We start from the raw sequence: 14,232 nt of genomic DNA, 5'->3' as shown, positions 1-14,232 counted from the left end.
GGGATGACCCAGGACATGCTGGAGAGACTATGTCTCCCGGCTGCCCTGAGAACGACTGGGGATCCCTCCGGAAGAGTTGGAAGACGAGGCTGGGGAGAGGAAAGTCTGGGCTTCCCTGCTAATGCTGCTGCCTCCGCAACCTGATGAGCGATACAGAATGGATGGATGGATGGATGTATGTTTGGATGGATGGATGGATGTTTGGATGGATGGATGGATGGATAATAGTGTCCTTGAAAAAAAACAAATCACATTGTCTTTGTCTCCTCATGTAAGGCATTCATCCAACAATTAGCTTCAATATAATGGGGTACATGAGCATAGATTAAACCAAAACAACACTATTAGCTTCATTGAGGTGTAATTTATTGTACAATTATTACAGTATCTTGAATGCCATTAGATTGTTTGGTTGTGCCTATTGTCATGACCTGTGAGTGTAGAGATGTAAAAAGCAATCACTACTTGTTAGCACATCTCCGTTTTGCCTATGCTTAATGAATGGTGAAAAAAAAAAAAAGACAATCACAACAGATAGTCTTGTCAGCGTTTGAGAGCAATATAATAATGGCTGCTCTTTCAGAAGCAGATTCAGGTTCGAAGTTCAGAAGCAGTTGACAGAGTGGCATTTACCTCTAGTCATAACACCGCAGTGTCTTGACTGTCCTTTAAGCAAACACTATTCTATCCTCCAGACTCATTCCCTTTAAATGTTATCTTATTTCTACTGGGGGAGTGATATACACAAAATAGCTTTTCATTTTTTTTTCTTCAGAGTGTTGATGTACAAAAGGCCTGCATCACTGGAAGCTGGTGTGCTTGCAATGGGCCGAGTAGAGGCTGCAAAAAACAATCAACCCAGTCACATGCCAAAAAGAGTCAGTTTGTGATATATCTGTTCTCTTAAAGAAGGTAACAGACACACATTGACAGATGAAATTACAACTCAAATTGAAGAAAAAAATCTTGATTTTGCAGTCAGACACAATCAACAATCCAAATGAATTACAACAATAAAACATTATGACAATTGCAGCATCCTAGAGGGCAGAATTAATTTCCAGCCCTCCATTCAAAGGGCACGTCATTAAGTACCTTCAGATGGAAAAGCAGTCAAAATGATATACCTTAGTTTTAATTGACAACAATTATTGCAATTGCAATTTTTAGGATAGCAAAACAGTAGTCAGAAGGGTTGCCAAAATGCCACTTCTCCAATACAGCAGTAAAATATGCAGCAGGAAACAAAATTACTGAAACAACTTTTATCACAATGTACAGCAGTTCCGCACCACTGCAAACTACAACAACAGGAATTTTGTCAGTGAGTGTGCAGTATATTAAGTAACCAACCCTTGGCATATTCAGTTCCTGTGCATGGTAAAGATATTCTTGTTAATTGCCTACCCTCTTTCAAAACATCAAGTCCTGACAAATTGCTGACAAATGGCTTGTCTATTGTGCCAGAATCAATAATGTCATGATAAGCACTAATAGATGTGAACTGATCTGCTTAACGAAATAAAAGCTTTTGTTTCTATAAGAGGAAATGTCTGTCTCTTCACAAACACAAGGACAGAAAGACAGGTTTACACTTGTGTAGGCTCATTAGGAACACATCAGTCTGCATACTTAGAGGAAACTGGCAAGTGACAGAGGCAGGCAACAATTAATTAAGACACATAGCATTCTTAACCAATGAACCAGTAAAATGTAATGTATTAACCAGATGTGGGCATTTTACAAAATTTTGCTCATCCCTCATTCGTCAGCCCGTCATTTTTCAAGCCCAACTGAATTGTAATCGTCAGTTGGTCAGTCCGTCAGTCAAGTGCTTCGGTTAGTTGGTCTGTCAGTACGCCCCCCACACCCCCCCCCCCCACCCAACCACTCAAAAAACTTTAGCAAAACAGGTGTCCGTCAGTGACGGACTGATGGACGCGGTTAGTGATGATTACTCTGACAAGCGAAAATCCAATTTCATAAGTGCTTAGTCATTCGTCAACCATCAGCAAAACAGGCGTCCGTCGATGACTGACGGACCGGTCCGTCACCCTGACAGAAAGCCCACCTCTGGTATTAAGAGAGAAGGGCACTTTACCCTTTTTTGCTGGTCCATCCTGCGTGACCGACCTGGGTACCCTTCCGTCCTCGTCCCTCTGTCCGCCCCCCAAAAAACAACAACAAAAAACATCCATGCACTCATAGGCCGGAGCCCGGCAGGAAACATCACGAGAATATTTAAGATTGATTCATTACACAGTATTATTGTGTTTTATTTATAACGCATTGAGTTTTTAGTTTTTATTGCGTTTTTTTGCAATAAAATATTTATTGCAAAATAACGCAAGGTTATTTTACAAGGAAATTAAATACTTCCACTTCCATTCGTTTAAGCGTACGTCAGATCTGGCAGGAATTTTTATGGTTTAAAGGTGTCCCACATAAGGACATAATTCGAATGCAAAGTGATTAGGTTAGTTAACAAAACAAAATTGCTATCCACCTTTTTCTACGGCCATTACTTACAGTACATTATCCTGGCGTGTTTCTGTCAGTCAGTGAAATGTGCTGTGGCATAATCCATGGTATTACATGTGTTCAACCACTAGAGAGCAGACTATGCCTGTGCAATGTTACTGCAGGGAAGGCTCATGAAAAGTGTTGTGCAGGCAGTTAATTAAAGAGATGGGTGGGCCGGGATGGGATGTTTTCACTAACAAGTTCATTTAATATATTTTTTGATCAGGAAAATGAAAAGAATTGTCATTTTCTATTGTATCAATAAATTTGGGAGAAATTAGGAAATAAGTGACTCCATGAATAACGCCTATTGTAAATGAGGAAAATGGCCGCGCCCCCTACCGTTCAATCCTTGTTCGGTCAGAGTCACTGGAGGGACCGATTACAAACTCTTCATTAGAAATCATTGTACTTTCATTGCTTGTAACGTCCAAAAAGGGTGATCAATTGGGACCAAAATTTATGTGGACATCCCTACTAATGACCACTTCAACATATCAAAAGAATTAACCTCTCTGTGGCTGATTTATATGAGAATGGGGAAATGTGGAAGTGAGCAGAGCTACATAGATTATGCTGGGACGAGCGCACACTGCTTATTTGCTAAAAAAACAAAACAAAACAGAAACACTGCTTCTTTGATGATCACGGTTAGGACGGCGAGGCATTAAACACCAGTCAGGATATTTACAGAGACTGAAGTGGGAATGAGTAGACGTGCACATTTATTTGGATGAGGAATGGCCCCAGTTTTTCGACCTACAAACCAGTCGGGGTTCGTGTGTGCATTCATGCTCTTGCCGACTTCAGCCTGTGTAAGTGGAGAAGCGATCGCCACGGTATTTTTGATTTTGTGGAGGTGATCTTGATGAGCCCACGTTTTATGTCAATAAATCCAAACTATTGTGCAGAACAAACCAAAAGGTTGGAGCCGTCCTGGGACGGAATGCCCATCTCTGGCTATTAATGTTCACATTGAAATTAGAAAATTACTGTAAGGTGTCATTGAACTGTGTGGTCAACTTTAAGGCAGGACTTTCCATTTGTTGTCATGCGCAGTCAATATAGTGTTTTGATATATGTGGATGATTGTTATACAGTATGTAACGACTGTTTTACTTTCCCAACACTAAAGCAAAGAGTGCATTTTAAAAACCACAATCAGTTTTATGCTGAACCCTGAAAACTTACTGGACCAATTCCGCAAATCCATTATACCTAGCGCAATACAAATGGTATGTCTAATCAACAAAAGTACCACTGACAATGTCTAGAATGGAAAAATTATATAAACAGGTTTGAGACAAGGGGGTGGATTGTTACCAGAAATGTTCCCACCATCTTTAGAAAACATTTAATTCACAAACCGTTTAGAGACATGAAAGTGTGTTCAAATATTACAAATATATGAGAAAGCCAACTGCCAACATAACGCCAATGTTGAGACCATACTACTTTTAACTGTCCAAGAGACCCCTGTCTTACTAAAATCATCACACATGTGCAAAATCATGTACATATTCATTCACGTGTGCTTTGTGTACATGCCAGTATTTTCTCAGCCTTTTCCTCTATTCTGTCAATCTTTGATACGACTTTGAGAGGCAGGATTCAAGATGAGGATGTATGAATATATTGCAGACAAGTGTCTGTCAGTAGCCGTTGCTTATTGTTTCTTTTGTCTGTCTGCCAAGCTGCCAGTCAGAAGAGAAACGGCATCTATCTTGGGTGAGGGACATCCCACAGAGAGCACTGCGAAACCCATCTATCTCTGTGGGTATTTGTGATTGCCGGTGGACTGATAAAATGCCCCTGGGGTGGCGTTCTGTGCTTGGGCAGGCAGCGATCTTACATTGCACTGATGGTTCCTGTCTGAAAGCTTTATATAGGACAAAAGCAGCCTTGTTAAAGCTCAACACTGGTGCTTAAACGAGCCGTGAAGAAACAGAAAGAGATGATTTATGGGGTGTGGGGAGGAGGAATGTCTCCAAGTAAATTTAATTACCTTGTTCGAATGACTGGTAAGTAGCACTTATACCTTCCGCGATCTTCCCAACCTTTGCAAACCACTACTGTATTATAGAAATGTAAGAGCGATAGGGTTGGGTTCATTTTAACTGTAATGCACAAGATCTGCTTTACAAAGTAGAGTATGGACAGGGAATATGAGCAGATGCGTTTCAATTGAACATTTTATTGTCTTACTGTACATTCTTTTTATAGTTGTCTTTTTGTCGGTGTACAGGGGCCACTATTGAGTCCGTGAGTTCAGTAACTGCTGTGTGTCACACTTCTGTGTGCCCCTTATTAATTAGAAGCTCAGCTATTTGTCCACATTGCTAAGTGATCCCTTGAACAACCAATCACAAGTTGTCCAAACACGGCCATGCAGCCAAAGTCGACGTTCTCAAAAAATGGATCAGTGTAAATGGTATACTTTAATGGTGTACAACTGAGAACATTTCAAAGTTGCTCCCTGATCCTAAAAAATCTGAAAACATTTACCTTGTCACCTACAGAAAATTGTGATGTTTTTTTTTCATAATAAATGATAAAATAAATATTTGATACGCACACACCGGCCACAACTTAGTGACCACATGCACAACCTAAAGGATTCACTATCTAATATAAGCCGTGCGTTGCCTTTCACAGTGCGTTATTCAAATGCCGGAGCACTCTGTCCGCGCATTCATGTAAATTGGATTTTCAAAATGATTCAGAAATCGAAATTTTGACCTTAACCTGGATATTGACTGCATGTAAATGTAGTCGCTATGGTACTGGGGCCAAAATGGCGGGAGAGGCACGTGCGTCGTAAAGTCAAAATGTCGTAGGTCGTGTACGTAGTAATTCGAGGACTTCCTGTATTATGTGGTACGGTTCAACCCCACTGAAAACTATAACCACAACAATAAACATAGCGTTAAAATTATACGCCTCTTACTGTTCATATACATATATATATAATAGATTATATGATATATTTAATAATAATAATTTGTTGACAAATGTATTAGTTTGAGCATGTTAAATAAACTAAACATGAAGACAGTCGGGCGGCACGGTGTTCGACTGGTTAGCACGTCCGCCTCACAGTTCAGAGGTCGTGGGTTCGATCCCAGCTCCGGCCTCCCTGTGTGGAGTATGCATGTTCTCCCCGTACCTGCGTGGGTTTCCTCCGGGTACTCCGGTTTCCTCCCACATTCCAAAAACATGCATGGTAAGTTGATTGGACTCTTTAAATTGCCCCTAGGTGTGATTGTGAGTGCGGATGTTTGTCTCTGTGTGCCCTGCGATTGGCTGGCAACCAATTCAGGGTGTCCCCCGCCTACTGCCCAAAGACAGCTGGGATAGGCTCCAGCATGCCCGCGACCCTTGTGAGGATAAGCGGTATGGATAATGAATAAATGAATGAATGAAGACAGTCTAAGATCTTTTCTGATCATTTGAATTAGGTTTGTTGGAAGAGGGACAAAACAGGCTGAATAAGGACTATTGAGTACCGGACTTGGGCACCACTGGTCTAAGCGGAACCCACGTCCTTTGGTCTGCAGTCCTTGATGAAAAACTTTGGACACACTTTGTGGAACAGATGATGAGACAGAAATCACACAAAGCCAAATACTTGAAGGGAGCGTGACAACATCAGTGCTATCATTGAAACAAGCCATATTGCATCAGCAATGCAGGCTAAATCTGAGTTTTTACCGCTGATTACATCATTGCAGTCAGACAGATTACAATGTTGTTTATATGCGTATCATTCCACTACAAATGAGAGACTCTCAAAGCTTCCAGCTGTGTATCCAATAATGCAGTCAGTGGCTCTTCTCATTCAGCCAACTGCTTATACGTTTCAACAGCTAACAGCACACTTTACATCAGGTACATAATTTCAGTCATGGGGCACACATGTGGACTGATGGGCAAACATTTTGCAGTGCGGTGACAAGCTTGCACAGCAGACAGGCTTTAATCGTTTTCTCATTTCAAGTGGGTCTTTGTAGTGACGATCTGTGCTACCCTGACAGCAGACCATACAGACAGCATCGATCCAATATACTGTAAATGAACCAAAGCAGAGCACAATAGGACTTTAGTAACTGCTCAAGAGTGCATCAGCTATCAGACATTGTCGTGAACAAAAGATTGAGAAGAGTATAGAGCATTTTCTCATAGAATTGCAAAAGCACAACAGTTCTTCATAAGCAATAAAAGCACAATTTTACTGAAATCACACAAGCCTATTGACATTTTGCGACAACAGCATTTATAGACCACACATAATATTGCTGCAGTGCTCCAAAGAACATCAATCATGCCTTGTCAAAAAAGAGCAGTATTAATAAAATCTATTGGTGTGTTCATTTTCTCGTGACATGAGAATATATCCTGTCATGATGGGAGACCGATTAAAGCAGGAGTGTCAAACTCATTTTTTGTCAGAGGCCACATCGTAGTTATGGTGTACCTCGGAGGGCCGTTATGACTGTGAACCCATATAAATTCATGATTGCCTTATATGATCACATATACACAACAAATTGATGGATAGCTAGTTTTGAAATTAGAATCGTGTGAGTCATTGTTTGTTCAATCATTTTTCTATTTATTTTCGAGGGGGGGATTGATAACAAATAACACATTGCGGTATCTCATATCTCAGTGTTGTTAAAAATGAAAACAATTTGCAAGAAACGTGAAGTCGACGCACATGATTTGCCTTCGCGGGCCACATAAAATGAGGTTGACGGCCAGATCTGGCCCCCGGGCCTTGACTTTGATACCTGTGGATGAAAGGATAAACACACCTACAAGGAGTGCAAACAGAAGAAAATATGTGTATGTTATTATAGCTATACAATGTTCATCATGCAGGTCACTGATGTTTGATGAGAGAACCTTGCTCCCAGTTGTAGTTTTCATTCATCAAACTCAAGATCTTCCACAACAAACTGGTGAAGCCATACCTTGTAGACTTTGAGCTCTGCAGTGGACACACTCACCAAATGTTACCATGCCTACCTATACAATTGTCCAAAATATCAGAGTTTGCTGATGTGATGTTAAGTGTAGCTCAATATTCACACGCTGTAGAAAATTACTCAATCATCAACATATTTGATTTATATTCTTTTAATATTTCATCTGCCACTGTATTAGAAACACTAATCTAAAAGTATGAACTACTAAAAAAAACGATAAAAGAAAGGTATTTAGCAACGGTAAAAAAAAAACTGCTACAAGCTTCAGCTCGCTTGTAATGTTGTCTGCCTTTATTGGGTTCACTTTTCTGAACAGACCTTTCAAGTGCCCTTTCCCTCGGCTAGCTGGGCAATGAAAGGCCACAGTAAGCTAGAGGTTGGGTTTGTACATTCCAATGCTGTTCTTCCCACACACTAATAATCAGGATTAGTTCGATCTGTACAGGAGATTTCCTGTCAGCTCTGTACCCTCAGCAGTAGCCACCTCTCTAAGAGAAATGTTGGGTTTTGAACTGAAAAGACTGGGTACTACAATGAAAGGGGCTGCTAAAGTATTTCCCTGGTCCACGTTTGTGTTGAGAGAAGGAGTTCATATTCAGCAACACCAAGAAAAGTTACATCTGGGTCTGAGGCATCGCTATCTTACAAAACACAGGCTTAACATGGAATCACAAATTTATCTGCCAGGAAAATGTTTGATGTATTTATTGAACAATTGAAGAAAAGAGTCTGTACTACATTGAAAGTGTAGCCTCAGATTGTCACACATCACTCATTGCTTTGATATCAAAAGAAAACACATTGTTTTTACACTATCTTTATCGTGTACCAAGGTTTTCAGTTATGATTGTGCGATACTGTGTGCTTACACAGCAATACACAACCTAATTCTTTTTCAGACCTATTCACACTGTTTATTGTTTTGCTATTTTCCTTAGAATCTAGACTGTATCACAAATTCTAGCCAAAAAGCTGTGTGATGTACTGTGTGTGCCGGACAGATGTCCTCTGAGTCACACTAAGAAATGTAAAAGCATTACTCACCAACTTGGATAATGACACGATTAAGCCGGAATGATGGACCAGGAGCATCCTTTTGAACGTACCATAAATCTTGCACGACCTCGAGCTGATCACGTGCCCCATGTATCTCAACTGTAAGATGTTTCAACAAGCTTTACTTCCCTTTCTAGAAAGAGGCCTCAGTCAGGAGACAATAATGGTTGCCAAAAGTTATCTCCACTCAAACAATACTCTTCTCTCAAAGGGAGCTTCCATTAATCGGCACGTAGCAGATTTTTCCCTCACAATTACACCCTTGTTGTTTGTCTACTACACCAACAAATAGCCGGGAAGCGGAAGTCCTTCTTGTGCTAAAAGCAGTGCAATATCCTATGTCTGGCCTAGGCTGGCAAGAGTCTGCAATATTTATTACAGGATGGAGTCAGAGTGGTCCAGTGCCAGCAAGACTGTAAGTTCCAAGCATGAGAACATACTGGATGAGAGAAAATGGATAATGTAGGAGAAATCAATTCCAGCTGCTATATGTTCCTTGACAACCTTTGAACTATTTGGAGGTAGTAATAAAACATATAGAACAGCAAATTTGGAAAAGGAAATGACAATCCCATTGTGCCTAGCATTAAGGCTGAGCGATTTTGGAAAATAATCAAATTGCATTTGAAAGAATCTGTTCAGGTACATACATGTACATTTACAGTTCAAAATAATTCTGTAAATGCAGTAAATATAATTTTTTTCAACATAGATAGGTGCATCTTATAAACTGCAGCGGGTTATAAACTGCACACACGTTACTGCACACGTCCAATCTGGCCGAGCACCTCGCTGACCGGCAAACTTGGGACTTGCTTGAGACTTGAAGGTTACAACTTGAGACTTGTGAGTTGCACATATGTGACTCAGTCCCATATCTGGATGCAACTGATCTCCAGCACCCGATGATTTATTATGAGCAACACCAAGTTGCTAGTGGGAGTTTATCGACGGAAAGGCTAACGGAGGTCCGCTTAAAATGGTGAGTGGACCGGCCTATAGGCGACTACTATTTGGTCCGGATAGACAGACAGCAGAAAGGTACCCCGGCTACAGGCAAAAGGCGACAAACAGACCGGGAAATTTTAATAAAAAACCCAGCTCTGGATAAAGCACTATATGAGTAAACTCTATTTACCATTTTGATTGAACTGGATTTTTTCATCTGTTGGACTATGACTACGTTTTCTCAGAAAAGTGCAAAAGATGCCAATCAATTAAGAACTCGTTATCTGACATCAACACGAATAGTGAACTGGGATTTTGGGTGGCAGTCCAAGCTCCAAGACAAACATTTTTCACAATGTAAAGAAGAAAAATATATTATTCCTGTTGGTATAATATGGCACAGCCCTATTACTTACTCACACTACTGTTTTCATTATAGCATATTATTTATAATTGATTGGTTTTTTTTTTAAAATCTGCATGGAGATTCATCATGAAACTATCAGTTATCCAATCCCCAATATAAAGTCCTTTAAAAGTAAAATATGAATTGTAGAAAATAAATAAGTACATATATATAAATATATAGAGACATTACTTAATTTTTTGTGGTTTTCATGCCCATATTTAATAATCAATAATAAGAATCAATTCAATTCAATTCTGTTGAGTGCTTGTTTTACTAACGGGTCAAAGATCAGTATCCAAATACCGGACATTGTCGAGCATTTCCTGTCTTTGTTGTAGATAGGACAACGGGGTGGTGATGGAAAAATAAGCTTTGTAGAAGTCACTGAGGTCTCTACAACTCACTGTAAGCGGTTCTGTTTCATTCTCAGTTCAAAAGTCTAACCCTTTCCACATGTACCCTTGTACCTAACTCTCTCTATTCCGACCACAGCTCATTCAATCTGGTCTTAATCTGTACAGAGTAAAGCTTCTGTCATATAAACATGCCACCATGCACCGTTAAATAAACAAACACATGTCTTGTTACACTAGTTCCATGCTAATTCCAATTATTAGGGCATTATGTTAGCTTGAAGCTCAGGAAGAGTACAATTCTAAACCAAGAGCCAGCAAATTGAGCAGAGGAAATTATGGATTATTGGTTGCTTTCGAGAATCACTCACTGGAGTATAGAAGCATGTCCCTGTGAGTCACTGGTAAAGGCACCAACTGTGAGAAAGATGTTACTTATTTCTTCCATGTATGTTTGTCCATACAATGTTGACATTCATTGCACATTCCCATATTAACCTTGATCACAGGGTTTAAAAAAAATCACTCATTACATACCATATCCAGCTGTGGCATTACTTGGTGGACAATAAATTTTTCTAGGGTCCAATTCTCACACTTTTTCAACCTCTGTGTTTTCTGCTTTCCAGTCCTCTCTGTATTTTTGCTACCAAGGGCTTGCGCCATCGTAGCAGAATCAGAGGGCGGCCGCAGATCTTGCAATCGTACCTCGACCAATAAGTTAAGTGGATTCTGTTTCGTCATACTCATGTATGAATGTGCTGTCAGGTCATTGGTCACAGAGTAGGGGATTTCCTAGGACCATTACCGTAAATTATCACACAAAGTGATAACATTAATGATAAAATGAATGTTGGTCATTAATTCCATCGACATTTTACAGACTATTTTTTACTCTCACGATATTAAAGGACAAAGTGCGTCCTTTTACAACTCAATACGGGACGCGTACTCACATTTCTAAATTCGGGACGGTGAAGTGACAGCATGCAAAGTGTCAGCAAGGTATCCGGAAAAAATAAGTTTCCTACTATGCAGTTTTCAAATAACCTTGGGGGTATATATATATATATATATATATATATATATATATATATATATATGTAGTTATATTTGTGTACTCTTGCAACTAGACAGCACATGAGTAAAGAATATATACTCATAGCATCCATATCTTCCGAGCTGGTTTAAATTATATCATCAGCAGATCAAATTACATTCTCTCATGTGATATCTTTATAGAAATAAACTTAATTAAACCCAACCATCTGATCCACATCCCCCACCATCATTTTCACAAGCCATTGCAAAATCATATCCTATTCACACTGAACCGCATAACAGCCCAGCTAATGCTTCTCTGCTAAAGAAGATGAAAGTCCTGCAGATGTAGGCAGTCAAGGATAAAATTTAATGTGGTGTTTTTAAGATATAGTGAACAGTGAGGAAACCATCTCTAACAGTGCTTCAACCCGATATGAAGCTTACACATTACTACAACATTATTTATACATCTCTTATGTTTTTTAGTGATACCCTCACACCTGTGCATTGCTTAAAAAAGGTGGGTTTTTTTAAAGGGAAAAAGAACATTTTAAACATTCCAACCTGAGTCAGTGTTTCATAAGTTTCCATGTTCTGCCTGCAAAATGTCAAAAAAGTGAGCGGCGCAAAACATTTTTTTTTTCCATTTTTAGAATGAACAACAAAATTTCCCTTTAAACTTGTTGAACCAGCCCATCTGATGCTATTTTGGTACTTGAACATCTGCACTTTGGCAGTAAACTGTCAGTTCTGATGGTTATCATGTGAAACTAGACTGAAACTGAACCAGATAAGATTTTCTCATAACACAATGTTACTTCATTACGTACAGCTGTGTCAGAGGGCCACGTATTACTCACTTTCAATACAATTTCAAACAAGTACTGTAAGGTATTGTATGTTTGAGAGCTACAGTAGGTAAAACGTGTTATGCATGACGAGTCAGTACTTACCGGTAATGTAGTAGGTTGAAATTATATTAATTTCCAACTGCTGCCATTGCCGTTGCTACACTGTTTAACAACAGTGAAGATTAAACGTATATTAATATTGAGGCTGAGTGATTCCGAAAATGGATGGATATAGTATAGTAAATGCTTATATTATTAAAAATGTGATTTGTTTTCATAATACAGTCCTGAGTTTCGATTATGACTTTTGAGATCTGCACAATAATACATTACAGTAAATCTCACCTTTTTTATTTTCATGTTTAATCAATATCTGTCAGAGACATTATTTTTATGCCTCTTATTTAAATTGATATCTACATTTGTGCAAAAATATGTATGCTAATGTGCCTCTTCTGTTTACATTTGCTAATTTTATATAGCAGCACTACTGGATGCATTTCTCATTTGATACTGATCTGTGTAAGGTCACTTCAAAATAAAGTGAGAATAGGTGAGCAGTCAAAGTGTGCTGTACATTTTTTTTATGGAATAAGTGAAAATATATTGTGGTGTATCGTTATTATGATATGAAATGGCCTATATTTTTTTCCATATCACCCAGCACTACTGTAGTGATTTCTCTCACCCCTAGTAGAAGCACACTTCAGTGAGGCTGCAATTTGTTGATTAAAAGGGTCAAATCAGCAGGTAGATGATTAGCTGCACTAACTGAGCCTCTGTCTCTGATGAGGGAAAACCTCATTCACAAGACAGAAGACTGTATACTGTGATACATTCCCCTAAATTAGCACTCTGGAAGAGGATTAGGAAGCTCTATTGTGTAGGTGTGCCATTTGTACAAATTGCATTGGATCAGGAATTCTATGGCAATGAAAATAATATTTAAAAATATCAAAAATGATAGAGGTTCAATAGTCTAGTCTAGTCTAGTCTAGTATAGCACAGTACAGTACAGTACAGAATAGAATAGCAGTGGTCCCCAACCACCGGCCTGCAGAATGTTAGTGGGCCACTGAGACTAACTAATGCACACGGCTGAACATTCAAGTCATATTGGTCATATTTTAGGCCATATCTGACTGAGCGGCGAAGGTTTGCAAATGTGCGCGCACCTGGCAAATACTGTTTGTTCATCAGAGTTAGTTCAATGTCACAAGCAGTCGCAATGACGTTTGCCAACAATTTGAATGGTCTCAAACCATTATTCTTGTCACAGATACATTTTTAACCATGTTCAAAATTCTGATGAGTTGATTGCATGCTTCTTGCTAACATTAGTAACCTGTACCACAAAACAAAAACAAGAAAGCTGCCAACAGTTGCTCGTTATATCAAATGTCATTTAAATAATATTTTCTGTATTCCTCTCCATCGCTTTTTGACTATATTTCAAAATGATGAGACATACTATTGCTATTGTCTAAATTGGTTCTTTGTATTTATTCATCAGTGCTATTCATTGTTTGTATTGTTTAATTGTATTTTTATTGTATTTAGAAGATTAGAGTTTATTTAATCTAAACACTGACCTAAGACTTGGTTGAAGCCAGACCTCTAACATGAATCACATTTTGCCCTATTTAAAGGCGGTGTTGTATGTTTTATCCTTGTAAAATAAACAATTAATTTTCATTTGAATATCATTTTATTTAAAAATGGACACAAACTCTCCCCCCCCACACACACACACACATACACATTGGAGGATTGTAGGTAAATGTTTGTTTTGTTTTCCCCCAAAATCACAAACTTGTTGGTTTAGTGCTTGTGGATGCACATACCTCTGTTTTCTGTCTCTGTCTCACACTCTCCTTGTCTCTCACTCTCAACCTCCTCACTCTCAGGATCTTTATTTGTTTTTCTTTCCAGCTCTGTGTCCTGTCTCTCTTAAAAAAAAAAAAAAAAGATGTCTTCCGAGTCCTCTGGCTCTCTCTCTGTGGCGCTCTCAACTTTCTTCTCTTCATCTTCCTGGCTAAGTCTCAATGTGCCTCATTGTT

General features: G+C 39.0%; 1 protein-coding gene across 7 annotated transcripts in view; it reads right to left on the bottom strand.

Annotated features, from left to right (window-relative positions):
- Positions 1 to 14,232, bottom strand: part of fbrsl1 (fibrosin-like 1) — a 330,172-nt gene that overhangs the window by 273,385 nt on the left and 42,555 nt on the right. The gene's annotated exons all lie outside the window — the stretch shown is intronic.

Source organism: Filicampus tigris, chromosome 5 (genome assembly GCF_054856515.1).
Source record: "Filicampus tigris isolate MCC_2025a chromosome 5, RoL_Ftig_1.0, whole genome shotgun sequence".
In the NCBI taxonomy this organism is placed as follows: Eukaryota; Metazoa; Chordata; class Actinopteri; order Syngnathiformes; family Syngnathidae; genus Filicampus; species Filicampus tigris.
The sequence above is the reverse complement of the archived record's forward strand: the minus strand, read 5'-3'. Positions and strand labels throughout refer to the sequence as shown.